Source organism: Lathyrus oleraceus, chromosome 7 (genome assembly GCF_024323335.1).
Source record: "Lathyrus oleraceus cultivar Zhongwan6 chromosome 7, CAAS_Psat_ZW6_1.0, whole genome shotgun sequence".
Lineage (NCBI taxonomy): Eukaryota > Viridiplantae > Streptophyta > Magnoliopsida > Fabales > Fabaceae > Lathyrus > Lathyrus oleraceus.
Window position 1 is genome coordinate 18894263 of NC_066585.1, and position 16165 is coordinate 18910427.

Sequence of the window (16165 nt, forward strand, 5' to 3'; positions counted from 1 at the left end):
TTGAATTGGTGAATGCCATGCTGTGAATCACAAACCCTAATGCTGTATGAATGTTGCCCAGAAAATGGATTTCAATTGGTTGTTTTTGTTGTTTCTCCATGCGTGTACTGTTTCATTGAAAATGGGCCAATCACAATATTTCAATTGCCTTGCCTTATGCTGTGCGTTTCAATTAGTGAGTTGCCAAATGACAAAATTGCCCTCCGTTGACTTGTGTTGACCAATTGCCTTGCCTTTTGTTCATGCTTGCTACATTATTTCACTCAATTTCAAAAATCAATTTCTCATTCATTTTAATTCCAAAAATCCTGATTCTTTTTCCATCATGTTCATGATTGAGTCTAGTTTTTAATTGTGATTTTTAATGAATTTTCCATTGGCTGGATTTTAATTGATAATTACTTTCTTGACATGTATGCCAAAATAATACCTTGTGCCCTTCTCTTTGTGAAATTGTCATATTGCATCCATTGCCTTTGAAATTTTTTGTGGTAAAACTAGACACATTGACCTTCATTTCCATATAAAGTTTGTGGATTTCTCATTTGTGGTTTGATAGATATGAATTTTGAATTAGGGTGTGACAATTTGTGTCACACCAATGATATGCAAATGTATGATTTTTGTTCACATGCTTCCCCTTATCCAAATCACTTGAAATTTTGCATGAATGATCCTTCACATGTCTAGTTTGTGTATGAATTTTTCTTGGAATTAATCTTGCTGTTTTCCATTTAATTGAGAATTTTCTTCTATGTGGTCATTTGTTGACTTTTTGTGCTATGCCTTGCCAAATCTTTTGTGAAATTCTCAAATCTTATTGTATGACCATGAAATTTCATATGTGACAACTAGACACTTCAAGCTTTGCATTGGTGTTAATCTCACTCATTTCTCTTCTGTTTTCAAATTGATATGATTTTTTGAAGTTGACCCATGCTTGTTGACTTTCACCATGCTTACTTGAATTTGGTTTGACTTCATGATTTTATTTGGCTGCCTTCCTCTCATCCAAATGCCATGAAATTTGACATGCTTGCTATGTTAGATGTTAGGATTGAGTGTGATTTATTTCATAATTTTTGGGTTTGTTTGAGTTGACTTTTGGATGAAGTCTTTGCTGTTGACTTTTGCATGCTTCCTTTGCTATGCTTTGCATTCATTTGTGTATGAAATGACCATGATGCATGATATAATTGTGAATCCAATCGAGAATGCTTCTTGAATGTTTAAACTTGGTTTGGGTTGACTTTTTCTTGCTGCCTTGACTTTTTTCTTTCATCTTTGACCCTAGGCTAGTCCTAGTGGTCTTGTAAGCTTACAATTGAGCTGTTTGTTTCAGGTTGAGCACCAATGCCCCAAAGACCTTTCAATTTTGATTGAGTTGGTTTGTTTATCATGTGCTAACCACTTGTTTTGTAGGTGACTCATATGCTTGAGTCTTTGTGCCTTGCACAATTGGTCCCTCTGTGGTTGACTATTTGGTTATTTCCTTTTGATTTTGACTGTTGACTTGTTTACTAATGAGTTTGATTTTTTCAGGTGCTTTAGTTGCCTAAGTTCTTTGAACTTACTTGCTTGCTTTGCTTTTTAGCATTTGCTTTGAGGTATAATTACTTCTTCTTCATGTAGTCTGGAGACCCGGTCTGTTATTTGACCGGGCAAACTGTCTGAAGTCCTCCTTATGAGGCAATGCCTGTGTTTGTTTATATTTGTCCTAAGCAGGAAAAGTCCTTCAAGTAAGGCAATTGGTGGAAGGTAGGGATAAGCAATCTATCCCCCACTATTCAGTGTGTCCTCTCTTGCTCCCATTACATGGTTGAAGCAATGAGATAAATACCCAAGATCCAATCGAGTCAATAATGTGGAGAGAGTTCCTACTTTCTGAACTCCCACACTTTCTTTGATGCTCTCTCTTATCTGAGATTGAAGCAATGAGGCATACTCCTCATCTCCTATTCATCTGCTTCACCTGAGCCCCTCAATGGCCAGGTTAAGAGCGATCTTTACCCATTACAGTGGACTTTTAAAGTCAAACCCTCTTGTGTGAGCCCCCATTGTTTGGCTATAGAGTGTGCTGTTTGATATTCATTACTTGATTGATTGCTTCATGTGCACTTGCTTGCCTGTATGCTATGCATTTATCATTATCATCAATTGCCATTAATGCATGATCATCTCATTTGTTTTGTGATGCTATCATTGTTGTTTGCCCATGGAGGACAATTGTAAGTCCATTGCTTTGGCATTTGCTCCTGTGATATGGAAGGATAGAGTGTAAGACCTCATTGGTCACTCATATCTTCTGTTTATCTGTGTGTATGTGAGGATACAGTTATAAGTCCCTGTAAGTTGGCATCTGTTATCCTGTGATCATAATTCGATCTGTTTGATGTTGTATGTGAGGTTGCAGTTATAAGTCCCTGTAAGTTGGCATCTGCTTTCCTGTGATCATAGTTTGTTCATCTGTTTGTGTGAGAGGTTGCAATTATAAGTCCCTGTAAGTTGGCATTTGCATTCCTGTGACCATGTTATTACTTTTGTTCTTGTATGTGAGGATCCATTGTAAGTCCCTGTGATGTGGCATTGGATTTCCTAGGACCATACTGTGGAGTTAACCTAAGTCCAGATAAATTGGCAGTTGACTTCCATGTTTCATCTTTGTTTTTCTTTTGAGGAGATTAGTGTAAGACCATTGAGTGGCATCTGATATCCCGTTCTGTTTTAGGAGACTGGTGTAAATCCATCTATTGGTATCCGGTATCCGCTTTTATTTCTTTACCTGTGGAGATCGGTGTAAGTCCATTGAGTGGCTTCTGATATCCCAGTTTGTTTTAGGAGATTGGTATAAGACCATTGATTGGCATCCGATATCCGCCTTTGCTTTGTTTGTTTATTATTATTAATTGCTATTCCAAAGGACACACTTGAATCATCTGCTATATGATTTCAAGAAGTGAACCTTCTAAGAAGTTTTACTATCCATCCTTCATCCATTCATCATTCATTACGTCTTAGACTTTTCACACTATACCTTTCAAAATTGACATAAGTGTTGTGCAAACATCTTCATGTTTTCAAATTAAAAACCTGGACTCAAGTCCTTGACCTTTCTTCCAAAATCCATTTCATAATACTTATTTGAATTGATCTTAATTATACTTTGACTTCATTTTCATAATCATAATCAGTAATTCCACTCATTCACTTGTTTTGGCTTTGTCCATTAATCTTTTCATACATGAGCTATAGGTTTGATTTATCTTAGTGGTTGATGTTAATCTCACCTTCTGTCTTTAGTGATTGAATTGTAAGTCTTCCTCGCCTATTATAGGGTTAACCCCTCCCTGGCCAGTTGAAGCTGTTCTCACATGGTGGACGTTGTTGTTTGTATAAGGTTGAGTTTTCTCCCGTGGATAACGTAAGACCTAGGGTTTGTGTTTAAAATTGAACCTAACCCACTTTTGGAAATCTTTTAGCCGAACTACGGCGTTCTGATCCTTACCTTTGATGGGAGGTACGTAGGCAACGGGTTCATCCGTTCGAACCCAATAACCCAATAATAATAAACTTGTATATTCTTTTCTCACCATCCCAATCATGTTTGCACAATCTTTATGTCATAACAAATAATAATTTTTACAACAAGTGTGAAAAGGGCTCCCTAGGAGTACCTAGGACGTAGTGGGTGCCTAACACCTTCCCATTGCGTAATTTACCCCTTACCCAGAATCTCTGATCTTTTTATTAGTTTTCTACGTGTAAAACTTCTTAGGCTTTTGTTCGCTTTTTAGCCAATCCTTTGGATAAATAAAAGTGCGGTGGCGACTCGAAAATTTCAACGTATCTCTTAGCTTATGATTTAATCGATAGATCATATAGCGACGAATACACCGCTACAGAAAAGTCGTCAGGCAATGTGCAGGTTCGTCAAAATGCATAATTTCAATGTGAGGCTGATGGTTAGGCCATATTAATTTGTACATGGAAGCCAAAGTTTCTAAGGCATCTGCCATCTGATTCTCTTCTCGAGGAATATGAGAGAAAGTGATTTTGTCGAATTTTGGGAGTAGCTTTAGCACGTAATCCCGGTATGGAATTAGGTTAGCATGTCTTGTTTCCCAATTACCCCTAATCTGATGTATGACTAGAGAGGAGTCCCCGAATACTTTTAGTATCTTGATGTTCAACTCAATAGCTTCTTCCAATCCTAGTATGCAAGCTTCATACTCGGCCATGTGATTTGTGCAGGTAAAACAGAGCTTTGCGGTGAACGGTAGATGGAAATTCTTAGGAGACATTAGCACTGCTCCTATTCCATGGCCTATTGCATTTGAAGCCCCGTCAAACATGAGCGTCCAGCCTGTTTTTGGCTCAAGACTTTCCTCTAGTCCGGAGTCTTCAGCGTCTTTAACAGCCATGATGTTCTCATCTGGGAAGTCAAACTTCAAAGGTTGGTAATCCTCCAGCGGTTGGTGAGCAAGATGGTCTGCCAATGCGCAACATATTGAATATCGTATTCTGATAACAACATCTGCCATCAGGCAATTCTACCAGTGAGATTTGGTTTCTCGAATATGTACTTGATGGGATCCATTTTAGATACCAACCAAGTCGTGTGAGTTAGCATGTACTGCCTGAGACGCTTAGCGGCCCATGCGAGTGCACAACAAGTCTTCTCGAGTAATGAATATCTGGTCTCGCACTCATTAAACTTTTTGCTCAGATAATATATGGCATGCTCTTTTCTACCAGTGTCATCTTGTTGTCCTAATACACAACCCATGGACTCGTCGAGCACGGTTAAATACATGATGAGAGGTCTCCCTTCAGCAGGGGGCATCAGAATCAGTGGCTCTTGCAAGTATTCTTTGATTTTATCGAAGGCTATTTGGAAGTCATCATTCCACTCCATACCTTGATTCTTTCTTAGAAGCTTGAATATTGGTTTACATGTGGCAGTAAGGTGAGAGATAAATCGGGCGATGTAATTTAGTCTCCCTAAGAAACCACGAACCTCCTTCTCAGTCCTTGGTGCAGGCATGTTCTGAATGGCTCGAACTTTGTCGGGATCTACTTCAATTCTCTTTTGGCTTACGATAAAGCCTAAAAGCTTCCCAGATCAAACCCCAAACGTGCATTTGTTAGGATTAAGTCTCAACCTAAACTTCCTCAAATGAGCAAACAGTTTCCCCAGGTTAGTGATATGTTCTTCTTCTGTCTGGGATTTGGCAATCATGTCGTCAACATACACCTCAATCTCTTCATGAATCATGTCGTGAAAGAGAGTCACCATGGCACGTTGATATGTTACCCCAACGTTCTTTAATCCAAACGGCATTACTTTGTAACAAAAAGTTTCCCAAGGGGTAATGAACGTGGTTTTCTCCATGTCCTCGGGATCCATTTTAATTTGGTTGTATCCAGAGAAACCATCCATAAAGGAAAATACGGAGAACTGAGCTGTGTTATCCACCAATACATCAATGTGATGTAATGGGAAATCGTCTTTGGGACTGGCTCTGTTTAAGTCTCGGTAGTCTACACACATGCGGACCTTCCCGTCTTTCTTCGGTACCAGTACAATGTTGGCAACCCATTGTGGGTACTTAGCGACTTCGAGGAAACTGGCGTCAAACTGCTTTCTCACCTCTTCTTTGATCTTGAGAGCCATATCTGGTCGAGTTCTTCTTAGCTTTTGTTTGACAGGAGATCATTCTTCTTTAAGAGGAAGCTTGTGGGTCACGATATCAGTGTCTAATCTGGGCATGTCTTGGTATGACCATGCAAACACGTCGTCATATTCTTGGAGGAGCTCTATCAATCTTGTCTTCACGGCATCTTGAAGCACGGCGCCTACCCTTACTTCTCTCTTGTCTTCTTTTGTTCCCAGATTGATAACTTCAACGTCCTCTTGGTGTGGTTGAATGACCTTCTCTTCTTGTCTGAGTAATCTGGCCAACTCTTCAGGGAGTTCGCAATCTTCCCCCATTTCGTTTGCAGCTTGATAGATTGGACAATCAAAATCATATTGGACCTTAGCAGTGTCGTTATCAATGGTCTCGGTGGTGTTTCTGCATGTTATGATTTATGCAGTTTATTTAGAAAGTGCGTGCATAAAAATTGATGCCAATTTTGTAATAATAAAAAAAATGAAAGGAAAGGAACAAAAATTTGGATGCAAATTGCCATTTCATTAATGATATAAAAAACTCTTGAAAAAGATAAAGGAGGTCCTACAACACGCCACTGTGCCTTGGGAAAAGCACATGGTTTTGTCTAAAATAATAAAATTACTTTTGAAAATTTTGGGGGACTTCCACAGCCTTCCAGTTTGTCAGCTCTTCATTAGGTGCGGCTTGTCGCATCCAGCTAGACACCCCCTCTTCGCGATCTTCATCACCGATCATCGCCACTTGTTTGCCAAAAATTTGGTCAGCGCTGGTGAATGTTTCTTCTACAGAAGGAATCTACTCTTTGTCATGTTGGTTACCGGCTTTATTTGATGACGAGTCATACCCTAGGCCAAACTTGTCTCGTTTCTCTTTCACTTCCACCACTTTGCCCCAGTCTTGAGCATTTTCACTTTCCATAACAGCCTTAGCTCCTTGCCACAAGGCCATGGATGGTCCTGATTTCGGGGTCTCCAATGTATGTTGGATGGCCGTCAGATTTACCACTTCCAAGGATTAGAATGGTGTTTCAGTTATCTCGCCATCCACCTCGATATACCGGAAAGATGTCAAGTGGCTAACCAAGATATCCTCATCTCCTCCAATCACAATCATCTTGTCATTTGTAATGAATTTTAGCTTTTGATGTAGAGTGGAGGTGACGGCGCCTGCGGAGTGAATCCAGGGTCTTCCAAGTAGGCAACTATAACCGGGATGTATGTCCATAATCTGGAATGTGATATTAAAAATAGTTGGGCCTAACTTGGTTGGTAATTCAACCTCTCCTATCACTGCTCGCCTTGAGCCATCAAATGCCTTTATGATTAGGGTGTTGGGCTTCATACTTATCCCTTCCATCGGCAGTTTTATCAAAGTTGTCTTCAGCATGACGTTTAGCGAGGAACCTGTGTACACTAATACCCTTGATAGTATAGTGTCTATGCATTTCAAGGAGATATATAGGGCCTTGTTATGGTTCTTTCCCTCGATCGGTAGTTCATCATCGTTAAAACCCAAAAAATTCCCAGTGGTCACACAAGCTATCACATCGTCAAACTGTTCTATTTTTATGTCTTTCGTGATATGTGCGGCGCTCAGTACTTTCAACAATGAATTCCTGTGTGCTTCTAAGTTGAGTAATAAAGATAACATGGAGATTTTTGAAGGTGTTTGATTCAGTTGGTCCACCACTTTATAATCACTCTTCTTGATTATCCTCAGAAATTCCTCGGCCTCTTCACGAATGAATGCAGCTTTAGGAGACAGGTGCATGTCTTGCATTTCTTGATTAGGGACGGGGATCTGGACAGCAACTTCCTTCCCTTTAGCCTTTGCAGAAGTATCAGCAGTCCTTGGCGCGAACACTCGTCTGCTACGTGTCATTCCTGCCGGCCCCACAATCGAGGTGATGTTTGGTTCGTTGATCATCAAAGGTTAGTCTTCCTGCCCTTGCTTAAAAGCTCTGGGCTGATATATCCACGGGACCGCCTTCTCATCTTCATATGCGAACGGTGCTGGAAACTCTATCACCAATGGGCTTATAGGTATTTCCACATTAACCTCATCATAAGGGATGTCCACCACGGCTATCTCTTCCTGGCGCTTGCTCTTGACACGGTAATTTATCTGTAACTCGCCATGATCCAGCATTTGTTGTATAAAACTCCTCAACTTTTTATTGTTCTCTTCAGCAACTAGCTCCTTCGGGATTAGACCACTCTTCAACAATTGTGCTCCTATTCTGGCGATAGGGGTTTGAATCTCTTCAACCTTACGGATCAATTTATCTTGATCACTCTCCTCAATGGCACTGACGTAAGCATCCTTATGTGTTGGCATGGGATTGGTGTTCACGTTCGGGCGTCTCGGAGTGAAGGAGACAGCCTTTGCTTCGATCAAGTCTTGTACCTGATTTTAAAATGCGAAGCAGTTCTCCAAGGTATGACCAGGTGCTCCCATGTGAAACTCACAAAGGGCGTTAGCATCGTATCCGGGTGGATATGGAAAAACAGCTGGTTTTAGCTCCCTCAATGTTAGAAGGCCCTCCTTTTGCAGACATGGGAATATCTGACTATAAGGTAATGGTAGGGGATCGAGTTACCTTCTGGGAGGCCTGGCTTGAATTGTCCTGGTGGCGCGGTATTTTGTTGTTGACGATGTTGTTGATGTTGTGGTTGATACACTTGTTGTTGCTGCATTGGCTGTTGATAAGGTATGGGTACCACGGCGACGACTTGGCCATATGAAGCAGGTTGCTTCCCCTTATAGCCTCTGGATATAGCATTCGTTTCACCTTCTCTTTTCTTCGAGAAGCTTCCAGAATACTTTTTCGGTGCGCTAGGGGCTGCCACAGCTCCTAGAATCTTTCCATCCCTTATCCCTTTCTCTATGCGATCTTCGATTGTGACTAGATGCGCAAAGTCGGACGCTGCACTACTCACTAATCTATCAAAGAATGGGTCTTTCAAGGTGTCCACAAATATTCCGGTCATTTCCTTCTCAAACAATGGTGGTTCTACCTGAGCAGCCAACTCTCTCCATCGTTGGGCGTATTCTTTAAATGACTCATTTTCTTTCATGGCCATCCCTTGTAACTGCATTCGGTCGGGTGCCATATCTAAGTTATATTTGTATTGACGGAGAAATGCGTCAGCCAAGTCTTCCCAGCTTTGAATCCGTCCCTGCTCTAAGCTCATGTACCATCTGAAGGACGCTCCACTTAGACTGTCTTGGAAACAGTGTATAAGCAGTTTATCGTTTTTGGTATGAGCAGCCATTTTCCTGAAGTACATTACTAGGTGACTTCTTGGGCAAGTCTGTCCTCTGTATTTCTCGAAATCAGGAGTTTTAAATTTAGCCGGGATGACTAAATTTGATACCAAACGCATGTTCATGGCAGAGGCGTCGAAGATATTATTTCCTTCTAATATGTTTGGAAGTATCTTAGGCTTCGGTTGATCAGGCACATAGAAAGCGTCGTACGGGTCATCTCCAATTTCGGATTCGTGATGAGTAGACACATCAGAAGGCTCCGTACGATCCCCATCTCCTTTGCCTCCTACCGGTATATGAACCAGTCTCTTCTTGGTGGCGATGAAACTCTCATCTTGGGGGTCCAAATTTGGTGTGCTATCATTCCTTTTTACCCTAGCTTCTTCATCCACACTCCTCTCTCTTTGGGCAATTGCGAGCATTGTCTCCAACAGTTGATCCATTTTCTCTTGGATCATATTGATGTTTGTCCTCATGGTAACTTGGTTAGCCTCAACTTGCTCTAACGTCATCTTGTAGTTGCTTCGCGTCTCGTATCGGTGTTGATTAGCCAGTGTGGCTGGATAAAGGGTAAAAAGGTTGGGTAAGTTTTTTTTTGAATTTTTATGAAGCGTGATGCATAATGCAGATGCGGATGTTATGCATATTTTATTTTTAGGGAATCGTTTGAGTTCCACTAGTTGTTAATAATTCGAAGAAACAAGAAATAGCAATAATGGAGTAATTTTTTTAACATGATTCATTCAAGTACATAACATAGGGGTCCAAAAAGGCCATAGTTCAAAATACATTGTTAAAGGAACAAAATATAAGACAAAGGAAAATTAAACTGCAGGCTTTCTGGCTTGGAGCTCTTCTAGTTCTTCCTTGAATCTCTTTAGCAACCCTCTACAGAGCAGAATGAAACTAATTATGGCTGGAGGAGTGCTATCTTCCTTCAACTCTTCAACTGCGTCTCTTAACTTCCATGGTAATTCTTTAGCCGCCCAATTATAGAACCCCACTAGCCCATCGAGCTTTGCACGGAACTTATCCCTATCTCCTTGCAAGAAGTCTATGGTCTTCTTAAAGGATTCATAATCTTCAATCACATATTCTCGCTCCTTCAACCATATGGAGCTGTCTTGGTGTAATGACTCTAGCTGGTTCTTCCAATAGCTGGAAGACTCTTTTGAGTCTATTACTTCTCGACACTTCTCCTCCCATATCATGGGTGAAACCCTAGAAGCTTCGGTGGCTATATTCTTGAGTCGACGTTCTTGATCTACTTCAGCCTTTGCATGACGAACAGAAATGGTGAGTTCTTTTATCTGAGCCCCAAGTGTATCTCTTATCGTTTTGTTTTCCTTCGTGGCTAGATGCCACCAATGCTCATTGTCTTGACATTCTTTCTGGGCTTGTCGTAATTGACCCTTAAGAGTATCTAGACAATGGTCAGCTTGTTCTAGTCCCACTTTGATCTTTTTCCTCTTATGCTCCTCTTTGTTGAACTTTTCCACATGTGCTTGAAGTTACGCATCCTTTCTCTCAAGCTCCCACTTCATGGTGTTTTTCTCATTGATGATTTGTTGGAGTTTTATCTTCAACTCTTCATTCTCTTTTTCTAGCTTTGCCATGGTGGTCTTGAGTTCCTCCACTTCTTCAATAGGGACATGGGTGAGCCTAGGTTCAGGAAGAGGTACAGGTGTCCGAATGACGAATGGAATTTTGATCATCTCCACTCTTTCCTTTACCCAATGAAAGTATGGTTCTTTTGTAATCCTATTTGCTCTCCCCAAATCAGCTTTCCCTTTTCGATTGACATTTTTCCAAGCCTCTCTGATTCGTTGGAACAAGCCAGGATTCTCAACCCCAAAGTCAAGCAACAAGAAAGCTTCCACAGACCTTGCCTCTGGAGGGCCTTTCATTGGATAGCCAAGTTGTCTTAGTGATAGAACCGGGTTAGCATTCACACATCCTTGAGTTCCAATTAGTGGTAGATTAGGGAAGTCTCCACAGCTGAATACGATGTCCATGTTGATGTATTCTTTGGAATACCAAGAAAGATCTTCGGATCGGAGTGATCCCAATCTTTAAGGCCAACTAACATCTGTCTGTTCTACCCAAACTCTTGTCTTTGGAAGATGCTAAAGAAACCATTGATATAGTAAAGGAGCACAACAAGCAATCATTCCTTTCTTCTTAGTGTACCTATGGCTCATGTAATAGTAAACATCAGCTAACAAGGTGGGTATTGGGTTTCTAGTAAGGAAAACGCAAATAGCATCCATGTCTATGAAACCATCCATATTTGGGAACAGGACAATGCCATAGATGGCCAACGCAATAGCAGAGTAACAAGCGTCCCAACTTTATGCTTTTAGTAGGGTATGAGCTCTTTCCAAGAGAAAACTTAGCGAAAATCCTTTGGTATTCCCTTTGGTCTCTAGGTTAGCCTCTACCTCCTTTTCGTCCATGTGAAGCATGCTAGCAATGATCTCAAGGGGAAAAGATTCATCTATCCCTTCAAATAGTGGCTTGTTCTTCATAGGTATCCTAACAAGACGCTCGAATTCTTCCAATGTTGGTGCTAGCTGGAAGTCTTGGAATGTGAAACATTTTGAAGGTAGGTCATAGAATTGAGCAAGAGTGACTAAAGCTGTATGGTCCACTCGTTGGTTGAGGATGCTGAGCAGATTGCCATAATTCTTCTCAAAGTTGATTCTGTATACCGGGTGCATCTAAGAGACCAAGTCACATAAGCTCCTTAGATCGGGATCTTTGAACTTGAAAGAGTAAATGTTTCTTTTGCTTGATTCCATGCTTCTTGAATTCCTACAACTTATGACACTCAGATTCCTTGGAAATAAAATAATATGAATGTCATGTTATGAATGATGTTATGCATGCCACAGGTAGGTCAACATACAGGCCATGAGTGTGGGTATCCTTGGTTACTAAACAACACCCTTTTGGGAGGATGCTAAAGTTAAGAGGTTCCCAAAGTCATTAATCACTATTTAGGAAGGTTATTGTCATGAAGAAAACTCATCAGTCAATAACATCCCCAAACAGAGTCTCGTCTGGGTGAGGCCTTCGTATGGTCCCAAAGAGGAAGACTCCTAGTGGGTCCATACTACACAACTCTCGAGTTCAAGGTTCTAATAAGGTTCTCAGAGTCATAGATCGACCTTGGAAGTACTACTGTAAGGTCGTAATACGCCCAAGGGATCTCATCTGATTGGGGCTTTCGTATTAACCCAATAAGTTTGGGCCTTTTCAGGTAAATACTACATAACCACCGGATGTAATAGGTTAAAAGGTCCCTAGAGTCATTGGTCCAACTTGAGAATACTATCGTTGTGACGAAAACTCGTCGGGCAATAATATCTCAAGAGAATCTCCTCTAGGCGGGGTCTTCGTGTCTTCCCAACAAGGAAGACTCCTTGTGGGCGTCCACTACGCAACCACCAACTTAATCTATTGGTTTTTCTCAGACTCGGGTAGAGAGCCTATCTCACAAAGTATCACCAACCAGAGAATCCCAATAATACATAGCCAATAAAACAACCAGACATTAATTATGACAGAATAATAATAACAGAATAAATAACAAACGAATAAACAAAATTAACACATAATACATCAACTGAACTAAATTAGGCTTCACCCTCTTTTGCTTGGAGCTATTCCCCAGCAGAGTCGCCATCTGTCACATCTCAAAAAATATGATTCCTCGCGATGGTCGCAGAAAAAATTATGTTCGAATAGAGTCGCCACCGAATTTTATTTATCCCAATGAAGGGATAGAAAAATACCGATAAAACCTTTTGAATAATAGAATAATGGTCGTCACAACCATATTCGGGTTCGGGAGTGGATTACATAAGGGGAAAGTATTAGCACCCCTTACGTCCGTTGTACTCAACGAGAACCTTTTAGTTCTAATTTGAGATTGAATGTTAAATTATGTTTGTTTGTTATCTTCGGGTTATAAATATATTGAAAATAGAAATGGATAGGAATCTCAGAAAGGGAAAGGGGAGGTTTTTTTGTTAGTGTGCTCGCCAAGATCTCGTAATCTCGTGCCTATGTATCCTTATAGTGCAATAAGGAAATCAGAGCATTCATAGTTCGGGGAACTACGGTTGGTTGGTGTCTTTTAGTGAACAGCTGTTTAGATCACGTTCTAAAGGCTAAACGTTGGCTTGTCTACTCTCGGCGGAGGCTTAAACACTAGTTTGTTGTGCGCATTAGAAAGGATTAAACAATGTTCTTTCTGAAAAGAGTTTTGGTCACATGGGGTGACAAGTTGGGTTAATATGTTTGATGTTTTGTTGGATTGGGATGTTTTTGGTTGGATGACGATTACTCGGATAGTCGAGTAAGACAACTCGTATCCTAACAGTCGGGAAAGGGAATGGAAGACTCTATACCACTTTCTTTTTCATCCTTAATTATAGAAAGGATTTGATAATAATTAAGTTATTTTGAATGGACGATGAATACTCGGATAATCGAGTAAGACAACTCGTATCCTAATAATCGGGAAAGGGAATAGAAGACTCTAGACCGCTTTCTTTTTCATCTAAATATTTATGAAAATAAGGTTGTATGTGGTTGACGTATTTTAGAATGAACGACAAGTACTTGAATGACTGAGTAAAACAACCCATATCCAAGCATTTGAGAAGAGGAGTTGAAAGCTCAAAACCATCTTCTTTTTCGTATAGTTTGTTAAGAAAATGATTTGATTAAGTTGTATGTTTGTGGAAAAATGACAATTGTTCGACTGACCGAGTAAGAGAACTCGTATTCAACCAATTAAGGAGAGAAGTTGAAAACTCAAAGTCAACTCCCTTTTCATTTAGCTTAATGTGAAGATAATTTGATTTTATCGAGGTTTGGAAGTTTGTAGAGGAACGACAATTATTTGACTAACCAAGTAAGAGAACTTGTATTCAAATAGTCGAGGAGAAAAATTGAAGACTCAAAGTCATCTCCCTTTTCATTTCTTATTATAAAAGGATTTGATTTATTTGTGCTTGAGTGGATTAGAAATGACGATTATTTGACTAACCGAGTAAAAGAATTTGTATTCAAATAATCGAGGAGAGGGGTTGAAAACTCAAAACCATCTCCTTTTTCATTTCTAAATGAAATAGCATTTAATTGTGATTAGGTATTTTAATTTTTAATAAGGAATACTCGATGTCGGATTGAGGTTTAAAATTTGTATTTTGTGTATGAATTGAATTTATTTAGTGAATAATTCATCTAATCGATTAATTAAAATCGAATAGGTCTCATTGTAAGAAGACTCAAGAGTAAGCCATGTGAGGTTGATGGCGATGCTTTAGAAGCGATCGACTTAAAAAGGCATTCAAAATGGGCTCGACTTTGAATCGAGAAGTTTAATTTGTTAAAAAATTGATTTGAATTGATGGCATGGGAATGGTTTGTCTTAAATGTATCACAACACACATATAAAGTCGAACACTTATACAAATGACTAAATAAATATTAACACACATAAACCTCATAAAATCCAAAAAAAATGAATTATTATATAATTGAAATAACTAATGATAATGATAATAATAATAGATAATCAAATATTTTTTATTATTTATTTTTAAATGATAGTGGTAATTTAATTAATTTATAAAACTCTATTTAAATCAAGTAAATAAAAAAAGACTAAATAAAAATTAAGATAAAACAGTTTGGGCCTTGGGATAGAAACCAAGCCCAAACATAATCTGCCAAAAATGAGCAAATGGGGGTTTTAATAGAAAAACAAGCATAGGCCCAGGTTGAACTGGCCCAAAACGAAACCCACAAGGCCCTAAAAACCAGTCAACCGTGTTGACTCGTGGGGATGCCTTAGACCGTCAGATCAAGAAGTCTAACTTGGTCTTTGCATCATGTGATGGATAGGGGAAGGTACACGGTAATGAAAGATAAGGTATCCACATAGGAACGTCTGGTTGGCCAACGGTCAACTGTAGACGTGGTCCGCCTCCAAAGTGACAGTTGTCACTCGTGCACCAACCAGGCGTGAATAAAAGAAAAATCTTTGAGGAAATGAGTTCATTTGATGAACTCTTTCTCTCTCCTCAACTCAGAGCTTCAAACGCTCTGCAACGAAAAACCACCCTCCTCGGATCATCCTGCTGGAGAAGACGGCGGTTGCCGGTCGACAACGGCGGCGCCACCTTCTTCTCCGGCGAACCACCACACAAAGACCAAAACTTCCAACACTAACCCTACCTTATCTTGGCTGGAGAACACGAATCCGGCCTCGGTTTAAACTAAAGGCTCCTCCTCCAACCAGATCGATACCCTCACCAAGACGGAGATTCAAATCTCCGTTCAACTCTCAATCATCAACCCTGACTCTCAACTACTAACAAACTCAACACAGCAAGCGGTAAGAAAGAGTTCAAAAACCCTAACCCTAATTTTAAAATTAAACCCACCAATCATTGTGATTTAAAGAAATTAACAAAGGGTTTTTGTTTTATTTACAACAATGAATGAAATGGCGTATGAATTTCAAGCGAAAAAAGGAGAGAAGAGGGCTACTTGGTTCGAGTTGCGTCGCCGGCGACGTGAGCTTTTCCGTCACGACTTAGATAAGTCTCTTCCTTTCCTTTAACTTTTTTTCGTCTTCTTTTGTTCTTCTTCTCTCTGAATGCTATATGGTTGTGTTAACTGGAAATACTATTTTTTTATTTCTTGCCTTTTTTATTCACCGTCCTCTCCTTAATGTCCTGTACTCTGGGTATATATGTTCCTTTTTTTTCATGATGAGTTTACTAAGTCCTAAGATAACTTGTCAGGATATCTTTCTCATCCCAGATTTCGTGGGATTATTATTTTGTGGATTCAATACTGTTGGACTTGTAGCGAAATACATTTTGGGTGTTCATGGTGGTCCTCTGTGCAAAGCATTAACCTATTCAATTCATCAATTCATTTTCCAGCTTTTTAAGTGCTTATTGATAAGGCTTTTGACTTGAGTTGATTTCCTTGCAGGTCACACAAGTGAAGTGACCTTAATTAAAGAGAAGATTGGCTGCGCCAGGTTTAGGAAGTTGGATTTTGGGGCGTTTCAATCCAAAGGGTGATTCGACCTAAAGGATGGTGTTGGTAACTGCGTTTGAAAGTTCTGTTTTCAAACAGCTGGATATGCAATAATCTTTAATTTTCAAGTTTAATCATTAAGATGTAACTTT